The following is a 16,482-nucleotide window of genomic DNA, read 5'->3' as shown; positions in this document are numbered from 1 at the left end:
AAAGAAGAATAACATAATGGTATAAACACCAGTGAGTCACACGGGCCACAAGATTCAATCAGAGTTTTGGAAATTAGTGTGAATGATTATTATTGGAAACTTCTTGATTTTCTGGTATGACCTTAGTTTTGCAGTTTCTGAGGACGCTGGAAGATTCTGGAGAGGCAGCTTTCATATGCCTAAGCAGCCCTCTCCTCCACAGCAAGCTAATGCTTTTCCTGGGCCAGAAGCATGTGGCCTCAAGCACTGAAGGGCAGGATGGGTAATAGCAATGACAGCCAAGCTTGACTGCTGGACATTCAGGGCTTTGACAGGAGTGGGAGAGGGGCCCACCCAGGCTCTCCTTGTACCATCAGCAACAAAACGCCCCGAGGAATCCCCTGGACAGTGCATCTTTGCCTCCAACCAGCAACCCCAGCACAGCAGACTGCTTAGCTGTTCCTGACCGGGCCAGCTCACCATCAAAGCAGGGTCTGCATTACATTGTGGAGTAGTGTGGAAGGCTCTATGTGTATGATGTAGTGTTTAAAAAATTGATTATGCCCTTCCACACACAGGAGCAGCTTCAACATGTAGGCTGCATGCATGCAAAATGTTCTGTTGGGTAAATGATGGGATCCCACCTAAGATGCCAGAACTGGAAAAGAGAATTGTCCACTATTACGCCTGGTTCTGGTCTTTCAGGGAGGGCAACAGCGAGGCTTCCTGAGCTGTCTACAGTGGAGGGGCCACCCTGGGAGAGGCTTTGCTTTTGCAGCTGGCTTTCTGAGTTCTCTAAGACCTCACTGGTTAATGTTAATTGGGTACATCAAGCAATTTCTATCCCTGGCTTGCTATTTTTAAGATTAAAATTCAACCAAGGCTCCAATCTGTCTCTTTGGAGCAGGTACCAACAGGATAGGTATCTGAAAATAGCTTGTGTGACTTGTCCTCCACTTGATGGGTAAGACAAAATTTGCTCCTCCCCAACATTTTATGGTGAAAACTTCAAACATAAACTTTTAATAATTTTACACCGAACATCCATGTACTGCCACTTAACTCCTAACATTGATTAACATTATACCATATTTGCTTTTATCACATAGCTATCCATCTATCCATACTGTAAAAAGTTTTAACTACACATTTTTTTTATGGTCCTTATTTTTCCAAAGTGCAGCTTCGGGGGAAAGCATGCCTTTCAAACAACTCTGGGTGTGAATCCCTGCTTGAGTGCTCTGAGCTGGGAGACTTCAGGCAGGTGTGTAATGTCTTGGAGCTTCAGCTTCCTAAGTCGTAAACTGTGGGTAACAATGCACAGGGGTGCTGTGAGGAATAAATACAGTAAGGTGTGTGTGTGTGGGGGGGGGGGCACCTGTAGGAACAGGTAACCAATTCTTAGTTCACAAACTAGCTTTCTTTCTGATCTATGAAACACATCTGAATTAGTAAAAAAAAAAATAGTGACAATAATACAGATACAGATGAAAGGAGAATGGCAGAATGTCGATAATTGTGGAGCTGAGGGAGGGATCCATGGGCTCCATTATGCTACAATGTTTACTTTCTATAAATTTTAAATTCCATAATAAAACAACAAAATGTTAAAAAATATGAATGGTCACTGGATTTTGTCAAGAAAAAAAAAAAAGGAACACTGTATTTGAAAAATGCAATATGTGTCCTCTGAGGAAGTAATAAGAAGTGATGACACTGGGGTTAACAGTACAGGGCTGGGGAGGCCCTTGGTGCTCTCAGTCTTGGGGGTGGGGTGAAGGGGAGGAGGAAGGACAGGGCTTGGGTGCTTTGTAAATGCTCCCCAGGTGGCAGGTTCACTGCGGGTGAGAACCTTTGTACTGGCAGAAAAGTGAGACACCACGCTTTCCGTCATATTAATTGTGAGAAAGATTGTGGTTATTACTTGTTGACTGAAAACTTCAGCTTTAGGAAAAGTGAAAATCGATCATGAGAGACCCAAGCTAATTGGATTTGACCTGGGCCCAACTCAACTTCTCTGCACCTCAGGTTGTTAACCTGTAGACCAGGAAGGCAGGACCAGATTCCTTCATGGCAGAGTAAGAACAGAGGACTCTACCTGCACCCTTCTCCATCACTCCAAACTCGAGAATAATTCTGCTAAAAACAATTGGATTAACGCACCAGGTTTTATCTTCAGCCAGCACTGCAACAACTGAGGCTCATCCTGAGAAGCACTGCTATTTATCTGTCAGTTCTGCTTCAGTTCCTCTCCTGGGAACACGCTTAGGGACTCTTTGGTGACTCATTATCACAGTTAAATATACACAAAGAACAAGGAGTGCAGGATGGATAAAACAGACAGATTTCATCCCCGTCTTAAGGATCTAGAGAACAATTTCAAAAAGAAAGATTCTACAGATAATATTCAGAGGGAAATGTATTTGTGTTGTTTCAAAGCTAGATGAACTATCTGCTATTGTTAACCTTCTAATGAATAAATGCCAGGTTTTATAATAATATGCCAGTTAAGTAATACTTCCATGAAACCTAACTTTCCTTTTCTTCAAAATTCAAACACCCCTGAAATCAAATCCCAAGAATATCAATTTTTATTTAAAAGAGAAAGTTAAGCACAAACAGACAAGCAGTGAATTCCATTTCTAAACAAAGCCTGGGCTGACTCAAGGGCGCCTCCGCCAGCAGCAGTGTGGATGCTGAAAACTGGTAACTTGACTGATGAGTGTCAGAATATATATAGAGTAGTTGCCAATATTAAAAAGTTGGAATGGTTAATATACAGATCAAGATTCCTGATAGTGCTGGGCCCACATTGCCTGAGAGCCAGTAACATTTGCCCCTTTTAAGTAAGTGTGGCTTGTGTTTCTTCAGCTGCACACCCCCTCCTATCTGACTTTCCTTGTTATGAACCTACCAAATCAGGTAGGCATTTGTCTAAGGCAGTGGTTCTCAACCTTGGCTGCACATTAGAATCACCTGGGAATCTTTTTAAAATCCTGATTTCTGGGCATCATTCTCCGGAAATTCTGTTTCTTTGTTATGGGGTGGGGCCACAACATTAGTAACAAAGAAACAGAATTTCTGGAGGATGAGGCCCAGAAATCAGGATTTTAATGATTCTAATGTGCAGCCAAGGTTGAGAACCACTGGTCTAAGGTAAGAACTAGGGCAGTGACACAGCCAGGGTTGGGGATCAGAGGGTACATGGAAGAGTAGAGAAGCCCTGGCTCTAAGCCTGGCAGACCTCTAGTGATCTTAGTTCTACTGGAGCTGTGTGACCTTGGGCAAGTCCATTCACTAGCCTGAACTGCTGTGTGGGAAGAAAGTGAAAAGAGTTCTATAGGTAAGGGTCCTGTGTGGTACCTGGCATGTAGTAGATGCTCTGCTAGAGTTACACCTTCTTATACCACAGGCAAGGAAGAAAAATGTTTGGCACAATCTATCATCACAAAAAAATCTAGCTGACCACCAGGTAAGCAGCTAAAAAATCATTCTTGTAAACTTAGGAAGGCCTAGATCATTCACTATAAGTAGTTGAAGAAGAGAAAACAAAGGATAAAAAATATCAGACATGCCAAAACCGGTTTGGCTCAGTGGATAGAGCGTCGGCCTGCGGACTGAAAGGTCCCGGGTTCGATTCCGGTCTAGGGCATGTACTTGGGTTGCGGGCACATCCCCAGTAGGAGATGTGCAAGAGGCAGCTGGTCGATGTTTCTCTCTCATCGATGTTTCTAACTCTCTATCTCTCTCCCTTCCTCTCTGTAAAAAATCAATAAAATTATAAAAAAAAAAATATATATCAGACATGATCCCAAAGTAATGATGATCCAAGCAAGGATTATCCACTGATATTCAGAGCACTGCAAGGTGGGGGGAGGGAGGGGAATGGACAGGATGTTCACAAAGGAACCACACACCAGCCCAAAGATGCCTGACTGACTCAAAGTGTATCCTGAACATTGGTGAGCTCCAGTTACCGTCTTACCCAAGAGATCAGATGGTAGGACAAGTTGACATCCTCCACCTCTGGATGTGATACAACATCAAGCATGCGATGCCACCAATGAAGTATTCTTGCCAAAGGCTATTAACCTGCATCTAACAACAAGCTTCTAGATCTAACAATTTTCAGGCAGTGAGGCGTAAGTTAACCCTGTAAAGAAACAGACAATCCCAGAGTGCAGGATGTTCTACACCACAACCAGCAAGTCTGAAGAAGGACTTGATAGTAGAATATGTTATGAAATCATTGCTAAATTTCTTAGGTATGATCATAGTATTGTTATGTAAAAGAATGTCCCTATTCTTGGCAGATACATGATGAAATATGTAGAGTTAAAAAGTCAAGATGTGTGTAATTTTCAAATGGTGCAGCAAAAGTTTACCGAATGTAATATATATATATATATATATATATATATATTTGGAAGAGGAAATAAAAAAGTGGCATATTTAGAACATATAGGTGTTGATTTTATCATTCTCCTAACCAGCAGGTTTGAAAATTTTTAAAATAAAAAGTTGAGAGAGAAACTGGAAGAGAGAGAAGGAAAAAAAGAGAAAAAACAGGAAAGAAAAAAAAAAGCCAGATCAGATAATATCACACTTCCCTTTTTTATAATCACCTCACCATTCATATTCAGGTCAGCCTCACTGTGTGCCTTTTCATTCAGCACGGTTTTATTTTTGCCACTTTAATAAATTTCATGTGTGCTCATTCAAACTGATGTAGCCAGCCGTCTCGGTTTCTTTGCTGTCTGACATCAAAACCAAACTTTAAACAAAGCTCCAACAGCAGGCTCTGTTGAAGTGGACCAGGTAGGTAGGTATGAAGCCAAAGATATCATCTCAAAACCTCCTGAAATTGACACCTAGTTCCCTATCTAGATGGTTTTTAAGCTGGTAAGACTGGATCAAAGGCTGCGGGTGGGCATTCTCTGGGGCTTTGATCTTTTCCCAGGATAGCACTGGCTCTCTCTACCTGCACTGGGTGTTGATAGAGGAATGACAGATACAGGATGCTGGTCAGAGGGGACAGGGAGTTTTAGAGGCTCTTTCCACATGGAGTGTGCTGAGCCTGAGTTCTGGTGCAGAGAGCAGCTCGGCATAAGCTGCAGAACAGCCATTCTGAGTTCAATTGTAATGCCTGCGAGCTCCGGACAATGGACAACGTGGGAATCACTACAGTAGGTCTTCGGGTTACGTCGGAGATCCTTTCCGATTTTCACCGTAAGTCGGGACCCACCTATGTCACTCACATGGAGCACATACACAGCAGTAATTAAGTGAAACAGTGAAAAAAAAAATTAAAAGAAAGATAACAATTCCTGACCTTTACTTGTGGTAAATAAAAAAAACAAACATAAAGCACATATGTACATACGTCAAAATGACGGAACTTTTTTTTTTTTTTTTAATAAATAAATGGGAGATGGCGATGCAACCACAAAACGACGTTGAGTCCAACGTAACCCAAGGACAGCCTGTACTGGGGTGCCTTTAACTTGGAGAGGACCATAAGGGGCCTAGACTCAGAGAGAGCAGGGATGAACCTGGCTCTCCTGCATATTAGCTGCACAGCTTCAGAGCAGTGTTTCTCAGTGGGGGCACAGCGAGTTGTCACCAGGCCCTATGCTGGGGACAACTCTTCGCTGCACAGGACTGACGTAGCACTGCAGCATTAACCATCTCTGTCCCACTTCCAAGCTCACCACATGCCAACCTTGCTTCCAGTCTTTGAAAGGAGAACAAACACCCCGCACTCTCAAATGCCCCCTGCCTTAGACATAGGCTAAATTCTCTGAGTCTCAGATTTTATCTGGGGAGGATACCTGTTCCACAACCCGAGTGGTGGTTAGGGAGGAGCAAATGTGCCACATCTCCTATAGAAGTGATATCATAATACGCATTGACATGGGCAGCCTGCCAGTCAGAGGCAGAGCTGTGGGGCAGGACCAACCGCCTGGCTCCCAAGTGGGTTCTATTGCACAGCGTTAGCTGTCCAACAGCTACTCATTCTGAAAATGTTTCACCTCTGTAAGTGGGAAATTTTGTTTATAAGTGTTGCTACAGATAAAAACCACACCACAGTGGGAAAGAATTTAGTATGAAAGCTGATGGCAGACAAGTGGGCCATGGGAACTGACAAGCAGGATGGCAGTCTCAAAGTAGCTTCCAAGAAATCTGGTTTAGGATGGCGCCAAAACGAACCTGGAATGAGCACCAAATTACTTCAAGGATCAAGAGAATCAAGTGACAGGACACCATCCCAGAACACCAGAGCAGGGAACAGCAAGCACAGGCCTGACTTACAAAATGACGACTGCTCGGTAATTTACAGTCTTCAGCAACGCTCCTGGAAAGGACTCTAGGAGGCTGGGCAGGGCTGCTGCACACAACCTCGCATAGAACTGGAACTGTAGGCCTTGGAGCCGCTAGCTGGGTTGCAGAGGGGCGGCAGATCGCCTCGGGAGAACTCGGACGCTTCTCCAGAGATTCTCAACTCTCCCTCATGGAGCATTCTGGCTCTCATTGTGTTGCCTTCGTGCCTTACAATTTATGTAAAAATGCTCCTGTGCCCTTAGAACCGATTTGGTTTCTGGGTTACAAAACTGCTTGTTTTTGTTCTTTTTTTTGTAGTTGTGTTTTTTATTTTTGTAACACAAAAGAGAGAGAAAGGAGGCAAAGGACTGGGGCCCAACCAGGCCCCACAACAGCTTCTGAGGCACATGTCTGTGCGGTTTTGTTTTGTAAAGACAATTTCAGGTCTGTTTCAGGAAAACTCCCTGGACTGTCAATCTCAGTGCAAAGACCTTAAAATGAAAAGTTCCCATCTGTTTGCCACCCAGGGGTCCAACAAGAGATATAAAACAAACCTGTTTATAAAATGCCCCCCTTAACACAAGGCTCTACAGATGCATTAACACACAGAACCTTCCAGGAATCAAGTTGGCTGAGACTTCACAAAATCAAAAACACCAAAAAACATTTCCAACTGTAAAAATGCTGGCTTTAAAGAAAAAGGACTTAATGCCCTGGCCAGTGTGGCTTGGTTGGTTGGAGCACTGTCCTGTACACCTAAAGGTTGCAGTTTCAATCCCGGTCAGGGCACCTATCCAGGTTGTGGTTCCATCCCAGTCAGGGTGCATGAGGGCGGCAGTAGATCGATGTTTTTTTCCACATCAATGTTTCTCTCTCTCTCCCCTCCTCTATCAAAAATCAATAATAATAATCATAATAAAAAGACTTAAAGAGGACCACAAAATGCACAGGTGAGGTCTCCCCAACATCTGCCTCTTTTTTTTCTGTTCTGAACAGACTCATGGACTGGAGCAGACACGCAGTCTCTTGGGGGAAGGCTCAAGTCTCTGGGGGAACAGGGCCAGGCTCACTGCCCGCCTGCCAGCCGGGTTTCTTTCTGGCTGACCTCTGCCAGTGTCTGAGATTCCGCCCCCAATACGGCGCCAAACACACCTCGTCCAGCACCCCCCATGCCACCACCTTTCTGCTGCTTCTGCTGCTGCAGGCCACCACGGCCACGACCTTGGCACCGCCTCTTCTTTGACTATGTCAGTGATCTCACTGGGGATGCGCAGGTACTTAATGGTGCTGCCGCGGATGTAGCACTGGAGCATCGCCAGAACTTGTCCTGTCCCTAGCTGTGCAGATTACCTCGTGCAGGTTGATGTTCATCCAGTTCTCACAGCTCACCAGATGCCCACTGTACGTCTCCCCGTTTTTAAGCTCCACTGACATGGGGTGATTTTGAGCCGTCTTCAACAGTGACAACGGGAGCATGGTGGCGGCAGGGACCTGGCCTGCCGGTCACTTCCACCACGGCCTCCTCCGTTCATGCGCCCTGCTTGTTCTTATTCTTTTTTATCCAATTTATATTTTATTTATTTTTCTAATTTTCTTTATTATCTAAAGTTTTACATGTCTCCTTTTTCCCCGGTTGACCCCCCCCCCCCCCCCCCCCGCCAAAAAAAAAGGGAACTTTTACCATTTGCAACAACATGGATGGAACTGGAGAGCATTTTGCTAAGCGAAAGAAGCCAGTCGGAGAAAGATACATATCACATGATCTCACTCCTATAATGGGATATAATGATCAACATAATTTGATGAACAAGAATAGATCCAGAGACAAATGTTCTTATTCTTTATCTCTGTTCCTCTCCACTCCCTTCTCCGTCCCACCCCCCAACACATTGCACACATGAGACCCTAACTTTGTTTTGCTGATCTAATTTCTCCTTTATCATTCACTTTTAAATAAGGACTAGGAAATGCTGACTGGGCAGAAAGTCTGACCCTCTTTGAGGCCAAGGCCTCAGGAATTAACAGGGAAATGAGGGAGGCCACCAGAGGCTGAGCAGGGAAAGGGTACAAGCCTTAAAGAGCAGAAGTGAAAGCAGACAACCACTCTATGTTACCAGAACTCCTGAAAGAGCATGGAAATGACCCACACATTATCCACACATTATTAGAAAGGGGGTTCTGAGAAACAAGTAGCTGTAAATGTGTGATTTCCCTTTAGATTCATTAAAATATTTAGCGCCAAAGTGGTATTTTTATCGTCTCACTTGACTCTGCTTACTATTCAGCTTTGGTAGTTTCTCCAGATTCTATTCACTGTAAAAACAGCAGATTGATAACGTTTAGTCCCTAAATCTCTGGGGTAGGCCATCTGAAATGAGATCTTTTATCCTTCTCTTCTCCCACTTTACAGAATGCATTTTCATAGCATTCTTGCAAGAAGCAAGATTATCAGAAAAAGAAAAATGAAGGGGAGTAAAGTCTAAAGAATATCATACCAAAGCTTTTGGTAGGAAAACATTTATGTCCGCAAGCACACACCACACCCTTTCTGGGAAGATATTACTGGTCTTGAAGCTGGGTTAGTGGATCCCAAAATATACCACACAAACAGCACAGTTACCCTCCCAAAATAGGCCCTATAATTAAAGTCTTTTCAAGTGGATTGTCCTATATCACAACCTGACATATGTTGCTTTAATCTCCCTGCTTCAGCAAATGTAGCCATACTGGGTACAGAGGCTCTAAAAACTACTTGCGTTTAAGCCAGACTGTGGTATCACCAGGAAAATGATGCAAATATACAGCCCTGTGTACCAAAATACCAATCTCAATCATTTGTAATGAGATCTCCCTCCACCCTAAGCACATTTTTATCTCACCAGAATCGCTACCCCTGATTCAGAAGAAAGGACTACCCCAGACTGAAATGCCATTTCATCTCAGACGTCATCTAAAGAAAAACATATCTGAAGAAGCTGGGGTTGAAATTTAAAATATAAGACAATCTCTTTTGTGTGAATGCTGGGATCATGTTGTGTGAGCCTCACTTTTAGCTTTAGTTGCCAGTCTTCAGTATAAGTCTTCAGGCACCCATCTGTCTGAATTCCTTACACCAGGGGCGGGCAAACTTTTTGACTCTAGGGCCACAATGGGTTCTTAAACTCGACCGGAAGGCCAGGACAAAAGCATGGATGGAGTGTTTGTGTGAACTAATATAAATTCAAAGTAAACATCATTACATAAAAGGGTACGGTCTTTTTTTTTTTTAGTTTTATTCATTTCAAATGGGCCGGATCCGGCCCGCGGGCCATAGTTTGCCCACGGCTGCCTTACACCATTTTGTGCTTGAAGTCAGAGTTAATGTAAGAGATAGCTTCTTAGGAGCCCTTTCAGACCTATTATACTTTAAATAAATGTTTTAATGTTATATATATATATATATATATATATATATATATGTAAAAATAAATATCAAAATATTTTAAAATTTAAATCTTCAAAATAATGAGTACTTTAGACATTAAGTTTTTTTATTATTTCTATATCAGGTTTCTCAGCCTTGGGATTATTGTTATTTTGAGCTGGATCACTCAGTGTGTGCGGCGTCCTTCCCATTGTAGGATATTTAGCAGCCTCCCTGGCCTCCACCCACTGGAAGCCAGTAGCACACACCCTTTCTTCCCCAGTTGTAACAATAAAACATGTCTTCAGACATTGCCATATGTCCTCTGGGAGGACAAAATTGACCTGGATTGAGAACCACTGTCCTCTTTATGTATTCAGATACCTCCCCGGCATGGCCAAGAAAAGGAAAGCTAGATTTTTCAAGGCATCCACAAGTTTTAGTTTTAAGAATTCCAAACTTCCTATGACTCATAATGAAGAATCAGGATCTACGATACACTACTACCTGAGAGATTTATAAACAGCATTACTGCCTCAAAATAAGGGTGGCCTGGCTTCATTTCAGTCATTTAAGAGGATAACTCTGCTATCTGATATCCTGGATTGCTAGCCCCCCCTACTTTTAGGTGCACCATTCTTAGAAGACTACTCTTAAGACACTTACCAGGCACTCAGGACTGATTATGAAGGAAGAGGATTAGGGTTGGGGGTCTATTAACATCACCTATAGAATCAATGGCCCACTGAACTCCAGTGTCAGCCTACTCCAGGGGCAGTGTTCTAAAGCTGGGCAAGGTGTAAGCAAGCACATGGTAAAGCAGGTGATTCCTCAAGGAGAGTTGCAGGGTGGGGAGAGATAGGAAAATAGCTTCAGAAGACAAAGAGCCAATGAATGGGAGGTGGGAGGTTCAGCTGAGAAGAAAAGGCAAATGAGGAAGGAGATTGTCCTTAAATATCTGGTGGGCTGGTGTGGGAAAGTGGGTGGACTTGTTTCCGTCTGCTGAGAAAGTGATAAGAACGGTAGGTAATTCAGTAGATGCTTACCACAGGCCTTCCAGGGGCCAGGCACTGCCTAGGCACTGAGGCGACAGGAAGGACGAAGATCCAGTCTCTGTCCTATGGAGTGCACACTGTAGTCCATAGAAGGACTGGATCTCTTCCCCTCTCACCCACCTTCCCTCTTTCTACTAGTATTTTAACAATTTGAGCCAAATGCCCAGGTATTTGTCTAACTGCTTGTGTTTCTTTTCCCATTTTAAAAGTTAAGATTTAATTAACATACAGTAAAATTCAGCCTTTTAATTGTACAGTTCTGTAAGTTTTCACAAACTCATATAGTTGCATAAATACCATCACAATAAAAATCAAGAACAATTTTCCTCATCCCTTAAAATTTCCCTATGCCCCAATTGTTTTTTAAATTGTAGCAAATGGCTTGGGGCAATAGCAGGCTCATCTCTGAGAGAATGTGAACTTCCCTCTACTGGATACTGTGGAAGAGACTTGTTTAGCTGGTGGGAGATTGGGCCAGACAAACCCTGAGGCCGGGTCCATCCCTCTGATTCCGTGAAAATGGGCACCCGATCTTAAACATTACCCATCTGCAGTGATATGGTTGATTTTCCCCAATCACAGGTAAAGGCCCACCCCAAAGCCATATTCTTTTAGTCAAAGCTCAATAAAATTGGCCCAATAATTGGATATCTATGAAAGCTACATAATAAGCATAGACAAAAAAAATAAAATAAAAATAATCAAGACAGGTTTGGAAATGAAAGCCTGAATGTGGCAATTGAGGTCCAAATCAAGGATACCATCTACTCCCAACCCTTCCTTTTCTTCTTGGTATTTTGGTTTAAAATAACATAAACTCCAAAACTGAACCAAGCTCACACAATGTGACCACACTTGGCTCTAAAGGTGGCAGGAAGGGAAGTTAAATTAGCCAAGTTTGTCTAAGAATGGGTCGACAGGGTTAAAGACAAATGCCTCAGGGGTTCCCACAGCTTGTTACGGAGGAGGGACTGTGGTGACCAAATCTGATGTGCGCTGTGACAGCAAATGGGGCGTGACCAACCCATCCCCAGCAGCCCTTCCACTGGGAGATATGAACACCTTTGGCTGGCTTGACCTCAATGACAACTGTCCAGTTTCCAAACAAGCCTGTTCTGCTACCAAGAATAACTGCTTTATTGAGCACCTACTACGTTACAGCCCTACCTAGCTCCTTTTATTCTCACAACCACTTTATGAGGTAGGTAATATTATAAGCCTCGTTTTACAGACGAGGAAACTAAGGCCCAAAGAGGTTATGTAACTACCAGTAAGTGTAGAACTTTTTATTATTGCTAGCAAGGTCTTCTGGTGGTTGCTGAACTTAATGTCTTGGTCTCTCAGGCCTCTACTATGCTTGTTTTGTAGGCTGGCTCCCAGGCATGCTGGATTCCCCGAGCAGCCAATTGCCTGTTCTCTCTCATTTCAACCTAGAGGTCATAAGGAGCTCTCTGCTTTAGGCTTTTTATTTTATTTCACTCTTTTGGTCTGCAAGTTTATTACTCTTGTATTCTACAGGTGGCTTAGACCATAAGCTAAACTGTCAAGGGTATTCCTTACCCTGCATCCAGAAGCTTCCCTAAACCTAGACTCCTCATTACATCTTAGAAAGTCCCATGTTCTTTAATAACATCAGCAATAACAAGGAAAAAAGTCATACTGTCAGAAAACACCAACTGAATGTCACATTTAATTATAAAATTGCATTTTGTCTGAGTTTAGTGCAGATTTAAAAATGCACAGAACAAGACAACGGCTTCCCTTTGTGAGCACCATTTTACAAAAAAGGGTATTAGAAAACAATGCAGTGACACTTACCAAAATTTCCCCCAACTATCACAAACTTTATATACACCACATGTCTTCTAATACCGCTGCTGGGGTGGCCCTGAAAAACAATACCACAACAGAAGGATAGATGCATCATTAAAGACATGATTTAATATATGTAAATATTGTGTTTTTCTCCTGGATACCACACGTCTTCCTGTTTTGGGCTCTCATCAATGTACCAAACTCTTACTGTCAGATTCCTTTTTGTTTTCACAGGAAGATAAAACTAACTTACAAATTAATGCAGCATTATCCTATATAATCCTATATCAGTGATGGTGAACCTTTTGAGCTCGGCGTGTCAGCATTTTGAAAAACCCTAACTTAACTCTGGTGCCGTGTCACATATAGAGATTTTTTGATCTTTGCAACCACAGTAAAACAAAGATTTATATTTTTGATATTTATTTTATATATTTAAATGCCATTTAACAAAGAAAATTCAACCAAAAAAAATGAGTTCGCGTGTCACCTCTGACACGCGTGTCATAGGTTCGCCACCACTGTCCTATATAATCCTATATAATCAAGAGCTAATATGCTAATTAGACCAGATAGCAGACGACCTTCCGGAATGACCATTGGGCGGGGGGCAGGGCCACGAGGCAGCTGGGGCTGCGAAGGCCTACCCTTGCATGATTTTCGTTCATTGAGCCTCTAGTAACAAATAAATAAAAATCTGGACAACGAAGCAAGCCAGAAACTATGCTTATAAATACTTTATTTGAATGTTTAGCCTTTTAAAAGAATTGAATGCATAAATATCCAAAGTTGATATTTCAACTATATTTTCTCCCCAAGCCAATTCCTCTTTCCTATTTCTTTCAGTAACACATTCTTGTCTCCTTTACTGGCTGTGAAACCTGATCTTTCTTTTCTAGACTTCATTTTATTATGAAAAATAGGAATCATCATACTGACCTCCCAGGGTTGTTAGGAGGATTAAATGATATAAATTTAATGACATTAAATGACATAGAAAGGCTTAAAACAGCACCTGGTCCACAGTAAATGTGGGTGAATGTGAAAACCGATTTTCATTCTCCTAGTCACTCAGGCCTGAAAACTACCGTGGCCTCCCTCACCTTCACGGTAAACCCTGGCCTAAGCCTGCCCTTCCAGGCCCCAGGCGTGCTGCACTCAAGGCCTCCCCATTCTCACGCTGGGGTTACACTCTGCTCTCTCTGGTTGGCATTAGTCCTGGCAGAAACTGATCACTGGCCTCCTATTTCTTCCCTTCCAATCCCACACTCCTGGTTCTGCAAAGCACCCTTCCTAAACACCACATAAGGCCTCAGTGGAAACACCTTCCACTGCTTCCTGTCACCTGCACCTTTATCTGTGACAGTGTGTTAGCCCAGTGCCGCAGCTCACCTCGGCTTTATCTCCACATCTCCTCACCAAATGCTTTGGCATCCAGTCACCTGTCCCCGCCTGAGCCTTTTGGCATGCCAGTTCCCTAGTTCCCCGAATGTCTTCTGTCCCATGTGTGCTGGTAGGAGGCCCAGCCATTCACTCCCTAAGGCAGGGACTCTAACTTTCTGTGCCCTAACATCTAGAGATATGTTTCTCAGAATAAGGTTTCTAAATGCTTGAAATTAGCACATGAAATGAAAAGAAGTATATTGATATACAGTTATCAAAATTGTTATATGCTTCTTTTGGTGTTTAAATAAATTCCAGTAAAAGTCTAATAACAGCTAATTTTGAAGTACTGTTGGGGTGATATTTCAGGATATCTTTAAGTACAATGTAATATGAAAATACTCATAATTTCATAATTTGGAAACAAATAGTAATGCCACTTTCATAATAGAAGAAAATGTTACATTTCAGTTAAAGAGTTAATGAAAATAAAGAGATAATTTTTCCCATCCAAGTTCACAGACTCCCTGAGTTCCATCCATGGACTCAGGTCAAGCATCCTGACTTTAAGGCTAAGCCAAATGTTCATCTTCTTGAGCTCTTTCTACCTTGATTTTCCCAATTTGATATTACCTTACCCTCTTTGTTTTTCTTTTTAAAAATTTTGTATTATTGATATACTTTAAATGTACTTACTGTTTCCTACTTTTCAAGTTGTAAGTCTTTTAAGGGGTAAGGGAAGGCCCTATGCTTTTCCATTTTTTAATTCTTCTCCTGGCTAACAATGCGTGGCCTCACAGCAGGCACAGTAGGAAGGCATTAGGCAGCACTGCTTGAATTAATCTGTGAATAACAGTGCAATCTTGCTTATGCTACACAGACTCAGCTAATATTAATATTATCTTATCTCTCTTTGGCAATATCGGAGGTCCTAAGTATGTAGATGGGGCACCTAAACATTCCATGTTTAGAGTATAACGTACTGGAATTAGGCAACAAAATGTTCTCGTCCTTTACTTTTCCTCTTTAGAGAGTAAATGCTTAGTCAATGCTGCAGACTGACAGATCTGGGAACAGACCAGCTCCTCAATCATTCTTCTGATACAGGGGCTGCCTGTCTAATGCACAATTCCTACCTTTGTGAAGCTCCAAGTCGAGCAGCTTTCCTGGGCTAGTTTGAGAATCTCTCAACCTTTTAGGCCTTTGCAAAGACAACAATAGCTGGTGATTTCCTAAGTACAGGTGCCTTTATGAGTCAGGTCGGCAGGGGCAGTTAAGAGTTGCCATGGCTTCCCATTGGTCTCACATACCAGTATGTGAACCCCAGGTACCAGGGTAGGCGGTTCCAGTAGATGGAGCAGTGAAATTCCATCTCCTCTCCTGAGTGATGCTGTCTTTGCATATGAGGTTGGAGATGGCAACCCCACCAAAGTGCCCATCTCAGCATTGTCTACTAAGCACCTGGCTGAATAGTTCACTGTGAACTCCACTGAGTATAATGGATCAACCTCATGATAGATATCAGTCCTTCAGTCTATCAGCTTTTTTCCTAAATAGCTGCAGCTCAGGACTCCTGTGTGTCTTTGCCAAGAAAAACAAAAATATAACAGACTAGTTCATCCTTTTCAAATGAAGAGAGAATAATGATAGTCTCCACTGAAACCATTCATAAGGGCACTGTGACCATTTGCTTTGGCAGAAATTCACCACTGGCAGCATTTTCAAGCCCTACATCATGTCAAGTGACTCTTATGATAAGTGGGGTGTAGTCTCCCATCCCAGTAACCAAGACTAATGAGATCTCCACTCAGAGAACAAAGGCTGGACTTGGCACACAGTTTTATTCTTAAAGACATTTAAATGCATTTCATTTGAATTTGTTCCTTTTGAGACACACTAGATATGTGGTACTAAACAAAAATGATAATGGAGAGGGTAGCATGACTGCTTTACCTTCTGTTTCAGGAATTATGATGTATTCATCCTCATAAATAAATAATAAGATGTTTAAAGGGGCTCCCACACAATACATTGCACTGTATGTACTGTTTGCTTTTAATACATATCATAGACTACTGTGTGGCTCCCGGTTTAAAGGGAACATTCTCAATACACACTGAGAACAAGTTTTCTTGAATACAATTCCCATGTGCATGGGGCCATTCTCTCTTCCTTTTCCTAACAGATGCTCCGTATTCCTTCAGGCACAGTGTCTCATGGAAAGGTGATAGCAGCCCCAGCTGGAGGGTGGGGACCTGAGTAGTCAAAGGCTGTATAGTGTGCCGACAAGAAACATCAGCATCACCTGGGACCATCTGAGAAACGTCAGTTCTGAGGCCCCACCCCAAACCTACTGAATCATAACCTATTTTACAAGATCCCCATTTCATCTGTGTGCACACTAACGTTTGAGATTCACTGATCTAAGAGAAACCCCTTTCCAGTGATGGGTTTAAGAATTGGCATGTGACCCAATTCAGGACAATGAGATGTGAAAAAATTTTTTCGGGAGCATCTCCTCATTCT

At 42.6% G+C, this 16,482-nt stretch overlaps 1 protein-coding gene and 1 pseudogene across 7 annotated transcripts in view; both read right to left on the bottom strand.

Moving 5' to 3' along the window:
• The window catches only part of FYN (FYN proto-oncogene, Src family tyrosine kinase), a 213,330-nt gene that overhangs the window by 102,201 nt on the left and 94,647 nt on the right, over positions 1 to 16,482 (bottom strand). For 5 of the 7 annotated variants that reach the window (XM_036318356.1, XM_036318354.1, XM_036318359.1 and 2 more), the window contains one exon: positions 12,577 to 12,646. The exons of the other annotated variants lie outside the window; for them this stretch is intronic. The gene's annotated coding sequence lies outside the window, so the exon portion shown is untranslated. The remainder of the gene's footprint in view (positions 1 to 12,576; positions 12,647 to 16,482) is intronic. 7 annotated transcript variants of the gene reach the window in all.
• Positions 5,395 to 7,915, bottom strand: LOC118660685 (annotated as a pseudogene).

Source organism: Myotis myotis, unplaced genomic scaffold (genome assembly GCF_014108235.1).
Source record: "Myotis myotis isolate mMyoMyo1 unplaced genomic scaffold, mMyoMyo1.p scaffold_m19_p_7, whole genome shotgun sequence".
Lineage (NCBI taxonomy): Eukaryota > Metazoa > Chordata > Mammalia > Chiroptera > Vespertilionidae > Myotis > Myotis myotis.
The sequence above is the reverse complement of the archived record's forward strand: the minus strand, read 5'-3'. Positions and strand labels throughout refer to the sequence as shown.